The sequence below is a fragment of the Lissotriton helveticus genome, chromosome 6, assembly GCF_964261635.1.
Source record: "Lissotriton helveticus chromosome 6, aLisHel1.1, whole genome shotgun sequence".
NCBI lineage: Eukaryota > Metazoa > Chordata > Amphibia > Caudata > Salamandridae > Lissotriton > Lissotriton helveticus.
In genome coordinates, this window is record NC_136067.1 from 1,771,391,855 (window position 1) to 1,771,411,911 (window position 20,057).

Consider the following 20,057-nt stretch of genomic DNA (forward strand, 5'->3'; position numbering starts at 1 on the left):
CCACCTACATATGGCCCTCTGCCTTCTTTGCACTTTAGCTAGTGGAGAGTTGGGTGTTTCAGGACCGATTTACTAAGGCCTGAAAGTGGACATGAGAGAGCGCTCCTGCAGTGTTTCTGCCTGTGCTCATTAATTATGTTGTGGATTGGCCCCATGGTGTCAGGGATCAGGTGGTGTAGCAACACTGATGTAATGCCTAATATATGTTTTCACCACAATATAGTCAATTTAGGACTAGAAATAAAAAAACGCTGTTAGGGCTTTATGTTCAGATCTTTTCCCTGAATAGGCATAACTGCGAGAAATTATTCATACACTTAGTCAGATTACACTGCCTGATACCACCAAGGGCAGCTACCTAGCTATAGAGCTTCAGGCCACACTCTTACTTTCCAAAATAGTAAATCCGCTTCTTTTTAACTCTTAGTGCACCGAGACAGGACCAAGAGCAAAACATAGGTAAAAAAAGGGAGGCCGAGAGGAGCCAGACAAGATGAAAATTAGTACAGGATAACAAAGAAAGTTGAAGGCATTATAATGAGACTGTCCTCTTGGTGTGATGAGAACATGATGGTTTATTCTGATAGAGTATTGCTGCAAAGTTATGGATGTTCCTAAAAGTTAAGTTATCTATGAAGTTTACCATTCGACAGACAACAACAATGATCTAGTTAGACCTCACCCTGTCTGGAACAAGAACAGTAACATGATCCTGAAATTAAAGACCAGTGGCGGCCAACACAGAAAAAGAGTGATGGGCTCAGGAGGAGCATGCAGCAGGCGTTTCAATAAAAACAATAATTAAGACTTACCTGGTGCTCCCAGCCGCCTCACGCTCCTCTGCTTCCAGTTCCTGGCCCAAGCAGTCCATGGGGCAAAATCACAAACTCCCCATCCAATCCTGTGCTGCTCTCAAGCATGAGAGCAGTGCGGGGGTAGCCCTGAGTGGGCTGGATTAATGCTCACTCAGGCACAGGGAGTCTGTGCTGTTTCTCCAACTCAGCTATCAATACGGCTGGGTTGGAGAAACCTAAGTGCGCATGTCAGTTTAGCCAGCCTAAGATGGCCAGCCAAACGGACATGCAGACTTAAAAGTGCACCTACCACTCCTCCTCCTCCCTACTATGGCATGCCCCCACCCCTCCCTGTGCACGCTGGTTCACCCAGTAGCTGATGAATAAAACGATAATAAAATATATTTTTATTTTCCAGCTGCTGGCTCTGAGCCTGTGGGGTGACGCTCCTCAGCCATTGCAGAAGAGTTGCTTCTGTACAAGACTGGACACAAACAGTATTTTGCAGTCCAAATAGATGGGAATAAAGGTCTTGTTACCAGGGACAAATGTAAGATGCAGCTTGGTCTTCATCTTATTAAAGAAGATTTACAATGGCACTGAGTGTACAACACATTAGCAGAAGTAAGAGAGTTTATTATTGTGACTGACATTGTGCATAGTCTTTGAACATACTGCCTACAAAAAATGCAGGACTGTGATGAGTGCTATGAGTCGACAACCTCGATGACAAATTGGCTAAAGCCTTTGTCAGCTATCTGCATGGGCTAAAGCTCTCTCTTTGTTTCAAAGAGGAGTTACATTTATACAGAACCACACACATGCACACACAGCCTCATACACACACACTCTTGCATTCTCTCACACACTCATGCACTCTCACATATTCTCACAGTGACACATACACACACTTGCACCCACACACACCCTCATACACACATTCTCCCATTACCTCAGGCAAACATTCATACCCTCGCACACACTTTCACACTCACACATTAACACTCCCTCTCTCACACATTCACACACATTTATACTCACACACATAAGCACACACAATAATTTTCACACACAAAAACACTCTCTTACTCAAACGGACAGCATATCACACAAAAACACACACTCACTTCCTCACATACACACTCACAAGCATTCTGTCACACTCAATATCATGTTCTCTCTTTCTCTTACTTGTTGGTTAATCCTTGTCATAGGCCCTTTTTGCCAAACATATCTATAATTATGAAAATCTGAAATGCAGGAGATAGAGAGACATCATACAGTGCTATGAAGTTCAATGTCCCTTCTATACAAGCTGTTAACAGATGCAGTTCAGTTGTCGTTTTACTGTACAACACACTGCTCTATGCCACTGCACTCTATGCTACTGTACTCCAATTTGCACCACTTTACTCTATGTGACTGCACTCTAGGCCACTGCACTCTACCGCGCACCACTCTATGGCACTACACTATATGACACTCTATTCAGCTCTGCACCTCTCTACTCTATGCCACTACACTCACTGTTTGCTCCTGTTTTCTACTCTGCACCACTCTACCCTGTGCCACGGCACTGTGCGCCACTGCACTCTATGCTGGTGCACCTTACTCTCCACCCCTCTACTCTACAGCACTCTGCTCTTCTACACCACTATTCTCTAGGCCACTGCACTATATGCCATTAATGCATATGCCCCTCTACTCTAGTCAGCGCCACTCTACTCCACTCCAGACAATAGGGGTGGGTGAAGAATTCCACTCTGCCAGCATTCTTCACAGAGTTTTGCCCACTCTGAAAAATTCCATGAAGTGATGTGGAACGAAGTTTACACCCTGGAGCGGCTCACCAATGTTAAGTTGGCGAGCGATCGTGCACTAGACCTTCCGACAAGATTTCTCAATGTGGGCGGTCGTGGCAACTCACAACCTCTCACGTTGACAAATCTGCCGCTTACGTTGGGGAAGTTGCCACTTTAGTAGAATTTCTACTTGAGAGGTAGAAAGCAGCATCTCCCTGTGGCGAGACGCATAGTGCAGTTTGTGATGATTTTACAGTAAGGGACAAACTTCTGGCGCTAAAAATCAGTGCAAGCAGCGCAACTAAATAGACTCTGCTGCTGGCGGAACTCTGCGGAGCGCTGCAGAGTTTTCCTGGTACTTTGCAGAGTTACGCAGAGTTAAATTCCATAAACTCCACCCAGGCCTACCACACACTGCCACTGTACACCATTCTACTAAGCGTGGGCGCAAAATCCGTTCCGCTCGCGGACTTTGTGGATTTTTGGCAAATTCGCAATCCGCGAACTCTCGCGAATTTGCCGAAAATTCGCAAATCCGCGCGATGCGGATTTTTTTGCTTGGTCGCACTTGCCAAATAGAATACTATACAATTTTGCGGCGCGCAGCGTTCACTTACCGTCATTCAGCGTTTGAAGAGTTGTTTTTCTCCATGTTTGCGTGTGCTGCGCCATTTTGGATCTTGCTGCGGGATCCCGCGGGAGTTTGTCGACCGCGATTACGCCATCGCAGCTTGCCACCTTGCACAGCAAGAGTTTGGCAACGCGAGTACATCATAAAGGCCCGTGATAACGCATCGCGGGAGTAAACACTTGCGAACACGTAGATGCAGCGGGCAGCGACAATCTCGCAAATGCGAGATTGCAAAATTTGCAATTTCGCACAAGAAATCCACCAGCAGCCAGCATAAACCTTGAAAATGATGATTTTTATCAGAATAACTTCTCAGGTTAACATTTGCCTGCACTTTTTTTGGGGGGGGGGTGGGAGGAAGGAAGTGCCCCACAGTCTCCAACTTCCTGTTCCTGTCCAGCAGGCTCCTCCCAGTGCTTTCTTCATGTGCTAGTCACTTTGATTTGGATCTTGACCTGGAAGGATTACTTTTTGTGGATGCTGCTGGATATTTGGATTTGAGGCCTTTTTGACTTTCTTTGGATCACTTTTGGATTAGAAATTTCACAAGTAAGTTGATGTTGTTGGTTTGGGGCATTACAGTTGCTGCAACTACAATTTTGGAACTTTTTCAGAACATTAAATAAAATATATTGTGGGTAGCCACAGTATCCAGTAGGACCAGGGTTAGTTATGGGTGCATGATGCAACTGTTTTGTTGAATTTCAACATCATTTAGGGCATGGATGGCATTGGATTGTGGTGATTTTTGTGTGTTTTTTCGATTTTTGGGGGTGTTGTTGTGGCTTTTTGCCCAGGGGTACTCACTCAGTGGTGCATGGGCCTAGTCTTTCTGTGTGGTCTCTTTAATGTAAACATCATGGAGGGCATGGATGGCATTGGATTGTGGTGATATTTGTGTGTTTTCGATTTTTTTGGCTGTTGGGGCCTTTTGCCCAGGGGTACTCACTCAGTGGTGCATGGGCCTAGTCTTTCTGTGGGGTGTCTTGAATGTAAACATCATGGAGGGCATGGATGGCATTGGATTGTGGTGATTTTTGTGTGTTTTTCGATTTTTTTGCCTGTTGGGGCCTTTTGCCCAGGGGTACTCACTCAGTGGTGCATGGGCCTAGTCTTTCTGTGGGGGTGTCTTGAATGTAAACCTCATGGAGGGCATGGATGGCATTGGATTGTGGTGATTTTTGTGTGTTTTTCGATTTTTGGGGGTGTTGATGGGGCATGGCCATGTGGGTGGGGGCCATTTTGAGGCCTGGTCCAGGGCCATGTGGTGGGGGTGAAGGGGCCATTTTGAATACAGGCAGTGTGCTTTGTGCCATAGGCCTGCATCCAATGTGCCTTGCTTTCATCCATTATGCCCAGGGGTACTCACTCAGTGGTGCATGGGCCTAGTCTTTCTGTGTGGTTTCTTTAATGTAAGCATCATGGAGGGCATGGATGGCATTGGATTGTGGTGATTTTTGAGTGTTTTTCGATTTTTGGGGGTGTTGTTGGAGCCTTTTGCCCAGGGGTACTCACTCAGTGGTGCATGGGCCTAGTCTTTCTGTGGGGTGTCTTGAATGTAAACATCATGGAGGGCATGGATGGCATTGGATTGTGGTGATTTGTGTGTGTTTTTCGATTTTTGGGGGTGTTGATGGGGCATGGCCATGTGGGTGGGGGCCATTTTGAGGCCTGGTCCAGGGCCATGTGATGGGGGTGAAGGGGCCATTTTGAATCCAGGCAGTGTGCTTTGTGCCACAGGCCTGTGTCCAATGTGCCTTGCTTTCATCCATTATGCCCAGGGGTACTCACTCAGTGGTGCATGGGCCTAGTCTTTCTGTATGGTTTCTTTAATGTAAGCATCATGGAGGGCATGGATGGCATTGGATTGTGGTGATTTATGAGTGTTTTTCGATTTTTGGGGGTGTTGTTGGAGCCTTTTGTCCAGGGGTACTCACTCAGTGGAGCATGTACCTAGCCTTTCTGTGGGGTGTCTTGAATGTAAACATCATGGAGGGCATAGATGGCATTGGATTGTGGTGATTTTTGTGTGTTTTTCAATTTTTGGGGGTGTTGATGGGGCATGGCCATGTGGGTGGGGGCCATTTTGAGGCCTGGTCCAGGGCCAAGTGGTGAGGGTGAAGGGGCCATTTTGAATACAGGCAGTGTGCTTTGTGCCATAGGCCTGTATTCAATGTGCCTTGCTTTCATCCATTATGCCTAGGGGTACTCACTCAGTGGTGCATGGGCCTAGTCTTTCTGTGTGGTTTCTTTAATGTAAGCATCATGGAGGGCATGGTTGGCATTGGATTGTGGTGATTTTTGTTTGTTTTTCGATATTTTTGGCTGTTGGGGCCTTTTGCCCAGGGGTACTCACTCAGTGGTGCATGGGCCTAGTCTTTCTGTGGGGTGTCTTGAATGTAAACATCATGGAGGGCATGGTTGGCATTGGATTGTGGTGATTTTTGTTTGTTTTTCGATATTTTTGGCTGTTGGGGCCTTTTGCCCAGGGGTACTCACTCAGTGGTGCATGGGCCTAGTCTTTCTGTGGGGTGTCTTGAATGTAAACATCATGGAGGGCATGGATGGCATTGGATGGTGGTGACTTTTGGGTGTTTTTCGATTTTTGGGGGTGTTGATGGGGCATGGCCATGTGGGTGGGGGCCATTTTGAGGCCTGGTCCAGGCAGGGCTTGGCCATGTGGGTAGGGGTCTAGGGGCAATTTTGAAGCCAGGCAGTGTGCTTTGTTGTGTCATAGGCCTGCACCCAGTCTGCCATGTTTTCATCCATTATGCCCAGGGGTACTCTGTCAGTGGTGCATTTTATTGGTCTTTCCATTTTGGGGGGGTGGGTATAATAAAAATGCTTACTTGTAAACTATTAATTGAAGCGCTAAATATGCAACATTTATTTAACTGATGTTCCTCTGGCTTCGTTTGCTTTTAGGTGTAGAAAGACGAATCATCAGCCTCATCGTTCCTCATCAGTGCCAGGAAGAAGTCCTGCTGCGGTGTGTGCAGCACAACGTCACGTGTGGCCACAGACAACTCTGCAACTTGTGCAACTGCGGCCTGCTGGTCTGACATTTGAAGAAGATGGCCTCCCAAAAAGTTGCCCGTAGCTCCTCTAGCAAGAAAGTTGCCAGTAAGGAGCAGAAGAAGCAAGTGGCGCCACTTACCAAGGAGACTGGTGTAACGACCGCCACATTTTTTTTGGGGAAAAAATGTACGCCTGCAGCAGCAGCGGGGTCTGCTGGGGACCAAGCTGGCAGCAGCACCTCCGCTCCATTGGGCTCAGTGCCACCACCACCACGCCAACTTAGGTCCAAGCCCTTGAGTGCTGCAGAGGCAGCCAGTATAGTTGTTCAATCACCATCGACCAGTGATGTTGGCTCATCGCAAGAAAGTAGCAGCATCCCTCAATCAACACAGGTTATTGTAACTCATCTGACGAGTGTTCAACAACCACAGCCGCAACAACAACCACATGTGCAAGTAGTACAAGCCCAAGTACATGTGGAAGGAGAGGCGGCGCAAGGAGAGGAGCAAGCAGAGGTGCATAGAGCGGCACAAGTGCCCACAATAGTTGTTCCTCCCGAAGTAGGGGCACATCAGGAAATCGACATTCAAGCCGAGGTATCACATGAGGAAGCCACTCCTCCTGATGATTCATTGTCTTCCAGATTCCCAGCAAGGAAAAGATCAAGGATGGTGTCTACTTCTTCTTCAAGCCCCCTTCCTTCTGATGATATGGATGAAACTTGGGAACCACAACGGCCGTCTGAGAGTAAGGCACACCATGATCTGACAAAGGTAACTAAGCGTAAAAGGAAGGTCCTCGAAAGTCTCAGAGTTATGGAGAGTGATGATGACGCTGAACAAGAAGTGGCGTATACTCCTGCTGATGAAGACTCTCACGGCGACGAAGTAGTCATCATACACGTCACTCCAGCCTCAGCAGGCATGCAGCAAACAGACATTTTAACCCTAGCCCGAAATGCTGCTGAGCGTGATGATGATGGCGACGTTGGAATGGGACCACCACAAATGCAGTTAACTAGTACACCACCACCTACAGCTTCCATATTTTCTCGCCAGAAGGGACCTCCATCCACCTCAACCTCCATTTCCTCAATTAGTGGTGCTGTAAGTGCACAACGTACGAAATTTCGGCAACACACTTCCTCCAGTTCATCTGGCATTAGCAGCATTCCCAGTTTCGCCTCCTCCACCCCCCACAGACATTTGAAGTCCGCAGTTTGGGACTTCTTTAGTGTTAGCCCAACAAGGGAAAACATAGCCATTTGTACCATTTGTAAGGTTCGAGTTAGTCGTGGTAAGCTTGGTACCAACTATGGTACCGGAGGCCAGAGAGGTCATCTTGAGAAACAGCACACTGTCAAATGGCTGGCGCACCTAAGGGAGATCAAGGATGCCCGAATTGCAAGTCAACAAATTGTATCTGTTGATGTTTCATCTGCTGATGACGAGGAGGAAGAAGGGTCAAAAATTTCTTCAGTTACACCCAGTACCCCTGTCAGCAGCACACCCCCTGCAAGATATATGAGCCACACTAAGAGTGTGGGAGAGAGTGAGACACCAATGCGAAAAAGTTCATCATCACTGAGCGTAACTGGGTCGCAGAAGTCATCATCATCCCGTAAAATGGTCCAGCCCACCATTAGAAGCATGTTGTTTTCAGAAGCGCCATATGAACGCAACCACCCAATGGCGCGTCTGTATAACACTAAGCTGGCTAAAATGCTAGCGCTGGACCGTCTCCCTTTTTCTTTTGTGGAAGGGGTGGGTTTTCTTGAAATGGTGGCAACGCTCTGCCCTAAATGGAATGTTCCTAGCCGGTTCTATTTTGCCAGAGTTGCGGTTCCAGCACTACATGAAGATGTGCTGGAGGTGATTGGGGCAGCTTTGCAGAAGAGTGCTGTTCACACTATACATCTGACAACAGACATGTGGACCAGTTGCGCAGCCACTGATTACATATGCATCACTGCACACTGGGTCTCTTTTTCAGGGGTTAAAGCAAAGATAAACGCAGGTGTTGACGAGGACAAAGTTTATAAAGCTGCTCGGAAAAATGCAACAATAGCCATGTTTGGCATGGAGAAAAGTCATACAGGAGAAAACCTTTTGCATGAGTTTAACACAAAGGTCTTTGAATGGCTGTCCCCAAGAAAACGCATGATTGGTTGTTTCCACGGATAATGGCGCCAATGTAGTTAAGGCCATGGATATGGGTAACTATTTCAGAGTGCCGTGTCTGACGCACTGTATAAACCTGGTTGTTAAAAAATTCTTGAGTGAAGAAAGTCCAGTCTCCGAGTTACTGACCACCTGCCGAAGAATGTGCACACATTTCAACCATTCTTTTAAGGCCCGGAAGCAGCTGAGGTGCCTGCAACATGAACATAAATTGCCAGTGAAAGCACTCATCCAGGAGGTAGCAACACGTTGGAACTCTACCTTCTACATGCTTGAGCGTCTGTATGAGCAGTATGCGGTAGTCAATCAGTATTTCTTTAAACTGGGTACACCTATGATAGACATGAGGATACAGGTGGAGCAATGGGACCTAGTTAAAAGCCTAACAGACATGCTTCGTCCTTTTGAGGTCTTCACGCGTGCAGTCAGCAGGGATGACTGTAATTTGGGAAAAGCTATTCCATTGTTGAGCATGCTAGAGCACCGACTGAAGGCGGTGTGTTCTAAGTTTGAAAAAATGGAAAGGAAGAAGCATGTGAGTTGGCGGCCTACTTGGCGATGATCGTCTTGAAATGATCAACACAGAACAGCATTACATTTATGCTACTATTCTGGATCCACGGTACAAAAAGGCAGTGGCAGGCAGAGTATTCTTTCCTTTTGATGACGCAGATGTTACAAAGTACAAACATTGGCTAGCTGTGTCAGCCACTCGGTTTGAAAGAGAACTGCAGGAAATTGAAGGAAAAGGCAGTACATCAGCATCAGCAGGCCGTCCGCAGTCAAAAAAATCCACTTCTGCATTTGTGGCTGTGGCAGAAGTGAGTGATTTTCCCTCTCAGCCGTTAACCACACCAGCAACCGTATCATCTGCACCAGACAAAACAGTAATATTGTGTGATGAAGAGGATTGGCTAACTCAGCTTGGGTTTGCTTCTGAAATGGTCCCAGAAAAAAGTAAGCAAAGTGGAGGAACCCTGGAGAACCTTGAGTCGATGGTGCAGGCCTATCTGAATGACTCAACAGAGCTCCATTTTTCTCATGACCCATTGGCGTATTGGCATGGGAAAACAGTTGTGTGGCCAGAGATCACCAACCTCGCTATAAATTACTTGTCTTGCCCACTCGCAAGTGTGTCTTCTGAACATGTTTTCAGTGCTGCTGGTGGCATTGTAACTTCCAAAAGGACCCGCCTCTCGCCCAAAAATGTGGAGAGGTTAACAATGATCAAGATGAATCAGCACCTCATACCACCAGAATACAAAATACGAGAATGCACGCAGGAAGAAGACGAGGAGGACACCAACTTAGATGAGGGAAGTTCTTCTCTGTTAAGTGACCTACTCCAGTCTGAATTCGCAGAGTTTGAGGACGAGCTCTTCTTCCCTGACACAAGCCCTGAAAATGAGTCAATGAATCACTAACTTTCTTTTTCGTCCTTATTCACTTTTATTCCTGTGTGTCTGTCTTTCTTTGTTTTGCTAAAATCTATATAAAAAAACTTTAATCACCTAATCACAAAAACAAGCCCATCAGCAGAACTGTCTTCACTTATGTGCTTATTGATTTGAAGGTGCCGCAGTCTGCATTCCTCATGTTCACCAGTTCACAAGAACATGCTCCTCTATCCTCCTCCTCCTCCTCCAGACTCCTATTTCCCTCAAAGCAGATGGCTGGATTACGCCCAATGAAGAAAGACTCCGCACTTGTGGGGGTGTTCTACTTCTTTGCGGGTGAGTTGACAGGTCTGGCGCATTGCTGTGAAGGTCCAATACCGGATAAAAGTGGGTTGGAGAAAATCGGAGCAGAAAAAGATTTTGCCCTTTTGATCACTTGCCTGTCTTTGGGGTGCTGTTTGGCGGGCTTTTAGGTTGTTGTGGGTGGGTTTTGGGGTCTGGGAGCACTGCTGGCACAGTCTAATGTTGATTGCATTTGTTTTTCAGGAAATCCATGTTGGAAAAGGGGGGTTAGGGCCTAGCTGTAGAGCGCATTTGGACAGAATTGAAGGTAGTAGGCTCATTTTTGCTTTTTGCCTGTTTGGGGGTGTTCTACTTTTTTGCGGGTGGCTGCAGGGGTCTGGGGCCATTGCTGGGAAGGTCTAATACCGGATAAAAGTGGTTTGGAGAAAATCGGAGCAGTAAAAGATTTTGCGCTTTTGATCACTTGCCTGTCTTTGGGGTGCTGTTTAGCGGGCTTTTAGGTTGTTGTGGGTGGGTTTTGGGGTCTGGGACCACTGCTGGCACAGTCTAATGTTGATTGCATTTGTTTTTCAGGAAATCCATGGTGGAAAAAGGGAGTTAGGGCCTAGCTGCACAGCGTATTTGGACAGAATTGAAGGTAGTAGGCCCATTTTTGCTTTTTGCCTCTTTGGGGGTGTTCTGCTATTTTGCGGGTGGCTGCAGGTGTCTGGGGCCATTGCTGGGAATGTCTAATACCGGATAAAAGTGGTTTGGACAAAATTATTTTTGCGTTTTTGCTGACTTGCTTGTTTTTGAGGTGCTGTTTGGGGGGGTTCCGGGTGTTTGTGGGTGGGTTTTGGGGTCTGGGAGCACTGCTGGGTATGGATAGTTTTGATTGCAAGAGGTTTGAAGCAAATCCATCTTGGCAAAGGGGAGTTAGGGCCTAGCTGCAGAGCGCGCGTGGAGTGATTTTGGAAATTTGCCTGACAATTTGTCCCCATTTTTGTAGTTTTGCTTTTTGGCTGTTTGGGGGTCTTCTACTTCTTTCCTCCTGGGTTGACAGGTCTGGGGCCATTGCTGGAGAGGTCTAATACCGGATAAAAGTGGTTTGGATAAAATACATGGTGAAAAAGTTTTTTACTTTTTATAGTTTTTGCTCTCTTTTGTGTTTTTCGGGGCCTGTTTGGGGGGGTTCCTGGTGTTTGTGGGTGGGTTTTGGGGTCTGGGAGCACTGCTGGGTATGGATAGTTTTGATTGTAAGAGGTTTGAAGCAAATCCATGGTGGCAAAGGGGAGTTAGGGCCTAGCTGCAGAGCGCGCGTGGAGTGATTTTGGAAATTTGCCTGAAAATTTCAAAGTCCCCATTTTTGTAGTTTTGCTTTTTGGCTGTTTGGGGGTCTTCTACTTCTTTCCGCCTGGTTTGATGGGTCTGGGGCCATTGCTGGGAAGGTCTAATACCGGATAAAAGTTGTTTTGGAGAAAATCGGAGCAGAAAAAGATTTTGCGCTTTTGATCACTTGCCTGTCTTTGGGGTGCTGTTTGGCGGGCTTTTAGGTTGTTGTGGGTGGGTTTTGGGGTCTGGTAGCACTGCTGGCACAGTCTAATGTTGATTGCATTTGTTTTTCAGGAAATCCATGGTGGAAAAGGGGAGTTAGGGCCTAGCTGCAGAGCGCATTTGGACAGAATTAAAGGTAGTAGGCCCATTTTTGCTTTTTGCCTGTTTGGGGGTGTTCTGCTTTTTTGCGGGTGGCTGCAGGGGTCTGGGGCCATTGCTGGGAATGTCTAATACCGGATAAAAGTGGTTTGGAGAAAATTGGAGCAGAAAAAGATTTTGCGCTTTTGATCACTTGCTTCTCTTTGGGGTGCTGTTTGGCGGGATTTAGGTTGTTGTGGGTGGGTTTTGGGGTCTGGGAGCACTGCTGGCACAGTCTAATGTTGATTGCATTTGTTTTTCAGGAAATCCATGGTGGAAAAGGGGAGTTAGGGCCTAGCTGCAGAGCGCATTTGGACTGAATTCCAAGGAGGCCCAAAGTTTTTTAAGTGTGGCTTTTCCCGGGTTTTTCCTTTTGGCTTGTTGGGGGGGGGTTAAACTTGTTTTCGCCCAGGTTGACAGTTCTGGGGCCATTGCTGGAAAGGTCTAATACCCGAAAGAAAGTGTTTTGGAGACAATCCATGGGGAAAAAGTTTTTGCATTTTCTGAGATTTCGCTCACTCTACCGTTTTCGGGGGGCTGTTTGTGGGGGTTCCTGGTGTTTGTGGGGGGGGGGGTTGCGAGTCTTGGAGCAATGCTGGGTATGGATACTTTTGCTTGCTTGCAAGGGGTTTGAATACAATCCATGGTGGGTAAGGGGGGATTTGGACCTACTTTACTTTCAAAGTACGTTTTGTCACCATTTTCTACTAGGCCTCGTTTTTGGAGATCTGATTGGGGGTCTTCGACATTTTTGCGACTGGGTTTAGAAAGGGTCTGGGAGCACTGCTGGGAAGGTCTAATTTTGCTCTAAAACACAGTTTACAGTACACCTAGCTTGATGGGAAGGATCCGCTAAATTAATTCGACCATACTTATTTATCCTTCAAAAGGAGACTGAGACAGTGTAGGCACTTTCAAAAATATTGTATTGTCTATTAGGAAACTCAAAGTGTGACTGTTTGCACTACACAGCGTACATACCTTATATTTATTTGTCAGTGGTGTTCTAATATCACTTCCTGTTTTTCCATCAATAATTACAGGCCGGGTTTCAGCCTGTGCAATGGGAAAAAAAGGATGAAGTCAGGCTTCACATTAGCGAGCCGCAATTCAGCATCCGCCAGGCAGGCAGTGGACAGGGTGTCTTCTGGTCACCAACATTGATGGACGGAGCATCAGATGGAATGGAGGAGTCCAGCTAATAAGAGGAATGGTTGGATGCATGCAACTTACCAAATTCAACAGGACAACTACAAAAACATACAGATACAGTATCCGTTCTTTTCTAATTATCTTTTAAGTAATGTTATTGCTGTGAACTTCTATGAGTGTGACTCTGCATTTCTTTGATCTCTGCTTCTAAATTCATCCCTACAGCCATTCTATAGGTTTACTTCTGCTATTTTTTAAACCTAATTTAATGTAAGCAGTGTTTCTCTGAGTGCAGAGATAGGCAAGTGAAAACACATAATTATTACTGCAGCCCTGTACTGTCGCATTCTTTCATTCACGGTTGTCGAAAGTACTACTTACTTTTCAGTAAACATGCATGCAGTAGTGTATGCACTTCCTTTATGTCACTTACAACATTTATGGATAGCTTTGTACCCAAAGATTTGTTTATCTTCAATTATTGTTTGTCCATGCTGTGCTTTTTTTTCTTCTCTCAACAAAACTTTCCCAAAAACCTCCATTCCCATTCATTTTCCAAACCCTAACCCTCTTCCCCTGGGCTGTGTGGTTTTGATTGATGTGTGACTAAATAACAGAAATAATTCCACACACTTGCTGGGGAGGATAAGGTCATAGCAACAGGCTGGTGAAGGAATCCGAGGATATATTCTTACTCAGCTTGACACTGAGTCACTATTGGCAAATGAAAGCAGATTTTCATGTGCGCCATCAACTTGATTGGTCATCAAGAACATCCTCCTCCTAGACGTGGCAAATTAATATTATGCTGCTGTGTCCTTCACCTTCAGTACTATTTCTTGCAGTAGTAGCCAATGTCAAAGAAATTTAACGCAAGTACTTTCAATACTTTACCATTTGTTCGGCTACATTGTAGCACTGTTCTAGTGTACTGTCACCTGCTATATTCTCTATCGTACCGTTCTAATGCTACGGTAAGGACAAACAAGGTTTCATTTTCTTTTTTTTCAGATGCTGCAACTGTCACTGTGTAACACCACAAGTACCACCGCAATGATGACATTTCATCCGCCCAGGATTGCCAACCTTAATCGCCATTTCCCGTGCAGCCAGCCCTGTGCCTAGCCCTATTTCCAAACACAAATTACAGGTAAGATAAGCATTTGGGGGGAGGTAGTATAATGGAGAATTAGGAGAGACAATAGACTGAAGGTCCTAGGACTATTGAATTCACTTACTCTGTGACAGGCACCTAGTTTTGAAAACATTTGGGCAATTACTAGTACTTACACAACTTGAATCAAGATGCCACTTAAGTTTCAGGAAAACAAACTTACTGTTAAACCCCCACCCACCAGCCTCAAAAGCAGTAAAAAACACGTATGCTAAGATAAAGTTTAAAGTATATTTATATATCCCTAACATAAATAATCTCCCGCAAGACCCAACCCACCCCCCCCAAACCCCAACGAATGTCCGTGAAAACTAAGTCCAAAAAAATAGAAAACCCAACTCCCAATTCCCACCCCCCAGAAGTCTTTAAAAAAGGGGCAAAGGACAGTCTCCTCCTACTGCTGGCTGCTGCTGTTGACTTTTCGGGCCAGGTCTGCATGCTCCTTGCGGAGGGTCTCGAGCAGGGTTTTGGTGTTGAGGAGCTCCTGCTCGAGGTAGGACACCCTCAGTGAAAGGCGATGCACGCGTGCCTTGCACCTGCTGTGGGGGGCAGCTGATTTCTTTGCTGCTCAGCGGTGGCGGGTGGCTGCGGTACCCTGGCTCCGTACCGCTGGAGACCTGCTGCGCTGACTGGCTGACCCAGGGAGCACGGAGGAGGCTGCACGTCTCGCCGTGGATGTTGTCGACGTACTGTGCGTGTCTTCCTCCTCCTGGGCCACCAGCCGCCGATATTCAGCGACAGTGGACTCCAGCCTCCGTTGCCGGGCCCTTTTAGCCAGCTCCTTCCGTGTTGGTTTGGAAGGAGAATCTATATGAAGAAAGAAAGACATAGTCTGTAACCAATGCTCTTTAAGATTAACACAAAATGATTCAGCAGAAAGTTGTGTCACAGTAGAACTAGCAACTTGCAAGCGCAGTACATAACTATTGTGGCCAGTATCTATCTAACCTCCCACTTCTTCATCCTTGTTCTAACATTAGTGGGAGTTTAAGGAATCAATTCTACGAGCACTATGGACTCACTCCATTAGAGTCGACTATGACAGTACACCAGTCTTATTCTTATTCTTCTCTCTTGTTAGGCAAAATTGGTACGTTAACTTCTGCAAGCCGGCATAATGCCAGCGCAGTCAACTTGCACCCGAGAAAAACAGACGCCCGCCATGATGAGTGAGACAGATTTGCGTTACTGTACCAGTCCAGTACATGCAGGTGGTGATGCTCTTACTTTTCTATTACGGTGGCACTGAGAATACTCTGTTACAAGGGCTACTGCTTAATTAATTTAACTTTCACCCTACAGTGCCAATGAATACTAGAAAAGGAAAATGAAGAAGATAAATAATCTGATTATCTATCACTGCACATGGTATGTATTTGCTTACATATGGGATGACGTTAGGTGCTTTGCTTTTTATTAAGTGAACAGTGATACATCCACACATGAATGACCGAGTTCTACTAAACTTATTAACAGAGGTAGTGAGTGGCCATCGTAATAGCCGGATATATGCTGTGCTTGCAATACAAACTACTGCTACTATTCATGGTAGTATTCGGACAAAATTACAACTTCTTTTCCTTGACTTTCCTACACTGGGACGGACGTGCGGGTGCGGTGTTACATGCTCTTCAAAGTAACACTTAGTTCATCCAGTGACCGTCTACTCTCTCTAGATACACATATGCTATCTAAGAGTCAGATAGTACCATGATCCAGGCATCCATCCATTCAAACTATATGTCAATCATTCTTCTTCATGTCTCTCATCTGGACAAACCTTACGTTTTCTCACGGGAAAACAACCTTTTCATTTTATTTGGGAAACCGCAAGCCATACATCCATGCTTGGCTTGCATTTGAATTTCAACCAAAGCATATATTGCGCACACATACAGTTTCTGTTTCACCCACCCAGGCTGTTCTCCTTCCACCCATCCTTGCTTCATCCTTCACCCAGCCATGCATCATATTCCTTCCCAGCCACCTCGGGCACCAATCAAACACGTATCATTCTTCTTTGTCAGTCATCATTACTTTTAACTTGCTCGTCCTTCCACACTTACTTACACCGTTCTTTCGCTTTTCGTTCATCCCATCCATCAAGTTCATCTCAGATCTGATTTGGATTCTCGAAAAAAAATTCACCGCTGAGTTGAAGTAAATTTAGAGGAGGCTACTACCTGGTTGATAGAAAACTTTGTCCTAAATTTGAAAGTCTGCTTAACAGTATAGTAACTTAACTGTAGAACATATATACTACACCCGTGCAGAGAGCACACTATGCAGTCTGCAATCTCAATAAGTAAGGAATATAAGAGCTTACCACTGCCCGCCACTACCGTGGCAACCCGCACAGCAGTTTCGTCCGGCACTTGCACCGCCTCCTCGCCAGAACTGTCCTCCACCTCCGCGCTGGGCCCAGCACCAGATGTTCCACCTACAAAGTACATTTAAGAATGTTAGATGTCATAGACATACACCACTCACTAGTATTTTGTCTAGGAATGAAGAAATGTGAATACGGAAACCAATTTCATAATTTGTGACTGTCTACTCTAAAGTAAAAATGTCCCTTTTTCCAGGGAAGGGTGTTGTCTTGCTGCACTTTTTGGCACAACTGATGAATGCTTGCTTTTTAACACGCACCATTTTTCTCATAACAGACAGATGCTTCACTTCTAAGAACAAATCATCATCACTAGGACGGAGTGACCAACGTTTCAGCACCAAAAAGAAAAATTAAAGTTCAACCCAGGTGAGGGCTCGGCTCGCCCACAATAAATGTGTGAAATAAATCACTAAGCACTTTTCCATTTTTAATCAACCGTTTATGTTTTATGACAAGCTTGATTTTAATAAATATTTTGACTTTTAATAAAGCTTTAAAACTTAAATAGACTCTGTGGTTTTTGGTCAAGAGTGACTGAGCAAAAGGTTTTGCAATTTCCAAGCATGAGTCCGTGCCTCTGACACTTCTGGACTCTGACTCCGTACTTTTGCCCTGCGTTGGATAATCATCATTGGGGATCAATCATCGATGAATTCGGGAGCTAAATGACTCTGCCACACTATCTAGTCAGTAAGGAGATTGGGGGTTCTTCAAAGTCTGATATCACTGAGGTATGTGGAAAGTCTACCTGCGCCTATTATAATTGATAAACAATGCACTATTTAGTGTCCATAGTTCTGTTTGTGCAGATTTGTCCCTGCAACAGTAGTAGTATGGATTGTCCTCCTATCCAAACCCAAAGTAAAGTAGTATCTTATTCTTTCTTGGTGGTCATTCACCTTTTTATTGTTGGTAATTGTCAAAGCATAAACATTTAGAAGACTTGAAAAGACATTATGGACAACCCCAGAGGACTGCACTCAGTGCATAGAGCTATTGCTGACTAGAATGGGAGTTTCGTTTAACACCTTTTGCCAACTGTGAAATCTTAGTTAGCTACACAGACAGACTAATAAGAATAATCTAGTAATACCACAGGGAGTCATTGTAGAGGCAGGATAAGAATTTAGATACAGTCTACAAGAAGATCAAAGACGATTTAGAAAAAATCGAATGAGGAACGCTAGGAAAAAATAGGTACTCTATATTAAAATTAAAACTTACCGGGGCCAGCAAAGGAGCCCTCGCCTGACCGATCCTGGCCTTGAACAGCAGCAGCAGCCGATAACCCCTCCTCCTCTGTCCTCTTGCCCCTGGGGGGAGCTGATGTACAACATGAAAGAAAGAAAGACCCGAAAACATGGATGATTGTTGTCAACCAAATCAAACATTTCAAAAGAACAATAAAAAAATATTTTGGCGAAATAGCAAATAGACAACTATTCCACGGGATATATTGACTAGGGGTGGGCGTAGTTCACGAAGTAGCGCTACGCGAAGCTACGCGAAGTGCACTTCGCACTACGCAAACTTCACATAGCACTACGCGAGCTGCGTAGTAGCATGTTCGCACTGTGCAAGATGCAGTTTCAATGATTGCACAGTGCGGACAAGCATCCGGCACTGTGAAAGCATTGAAAACGGCATCTTGCACAGTGCGAGCTGTAGTTTTCTGCTGCTCGAGTAGATTATTACTCGAGCGGCAGCTTTCTCAACGCGAACAGGTAGTTTCTCATTGAGAGCGGTCGCGGGCATGCGCAACCACTCACAATGAGAAACCTGACCTCCCCGCGTTGAGAATCTCGCCGGGATGTCATTTTGCTTGCTCGCGGTCGCGAACATGACGTTCAGGACCGCGAACAAGCAAAAAATGACCGCTGCACTACGCTACGCTGCACTACGCATGTTCGCACTGTGCTACGTGCAGCTCGCGTAGTGCGAACAAACTACTAAAATGGTTCGCCTAGGACTGGCAGGCAGCAGTCCGCAGCACGTGAAGTGACAGACAAACTCCATCCTGATTGCAGATCAGCGACAACACTAAAAAGTTTCCTACTACATTAACCAGTCATTAAAATACTCAAACTATCAATCCACCACCACTATTTCTTCTTATTGCCAGGTGTACAAAGGCAGGACTGGACTTGAGTCTGTAGGGGCAGATTTACAAGCCCCCTGCGGCTCTTTTGCTCCATTGTTGCGTGACTTTTGTGACGCAGCGGCAGAACAAAAGAGGCGCCATGGTGCGGCGTATATTAACAACGTGACGCATATGGATGATGCATCACGTTGTAAAGCCCTGCGTCATCAGGGGGGCGTTCCGGCGCAAGGGAGGGCGTTCCTGCGCAGGAACGCATCCTAAAAGTGGCTGAGGGAAATCTACAAGATTTCAATCAGTCACTTTTAGGACAATGATGCGTGACTCAAACCCTGCGCCTGCTTGAAGCAGACGTACGGCTTCACGCAGCATTGGGGAGATAGGGCACCCCAGAGCATTGCTGGAGCTTCGCCATCATTGCGACGCAACTCCAGCAATGCGCCGCCTTTACGGCACAGATGCGTAACGCTTCGGTGACGTTTTGGGCCCATGGTGCGCAGCATTGTAAATACGGCGCACCATGGGTGGTGGTGGCGTGGCGCACAATTACTGGCGCATCCCTTCTACTTTGCAGGGATGCGCCGGTAATTGAAAATCTGACCCTTAGTGTCTAGCATTACGCAGTTCTTTACACTACTCATACATAATTTCTCAGGCCAATGAAATGAACACAAAATAGAAAACAAATAAGCATAGTAGCAACGCTACTGAGAAGGAGAGCAGTGCACCTGAAATGCACAGAAGATTTTAAAATACCTACAATGTAATTGGCAGCATTATTGCTCTTGGTAAAAAACAAAAATTTGCAATATAATAACACACAGAGCGGGAGAAAACAGAGTAGTGATGAAATAGCTAGAAATAGCTACTACTACTCACCAAGCCCGGGGATCTCGATGCCGAGCATGTCCAGCAAGTCGCGTTCCCGGTCCAGGAGATCCGTCCAGCGGTGGGTGGCCTGGTTGTAGGTGCGCCAGACCCCAGAGTGTTGCAACATGGCCCAGCACACCTTCTCCCACCGCTTCCGGCGCTCCCAGAGCCCGTAGCCGCTAGCGATCTTGCCGCCTCCCATGATGGTCCTGGGGAGGCGGCGCTGGACATAAAAGACTAGTGCGGCCACCTCCTCCGCACTAAAAATCTCCCGAGCTATAACTTGCTCCCCCCTCAAACGCCCGCACGGGAGCCGGACACGGGGTGCGGGACCCTTCCCCTTCTCGGGCTGCTTCCCGGCTCCCTTTACCATGGTCTGGGCAGAAAGGAAGGTAAATAATAAAGAAGGAATAGAATAGGGAAGAAGAAAAGAAAAGAGTTAAAAAAAGTAGTTTAAAATTAACCAAAAGTAGAAGAAAACACAAAAATATAGAGCTAGAAAAATATAGGGATAGATAATAAGTAAAATAGATAAAAAAAACTTCAAACAAGCAAAGGATGGCAGAGATTGACAG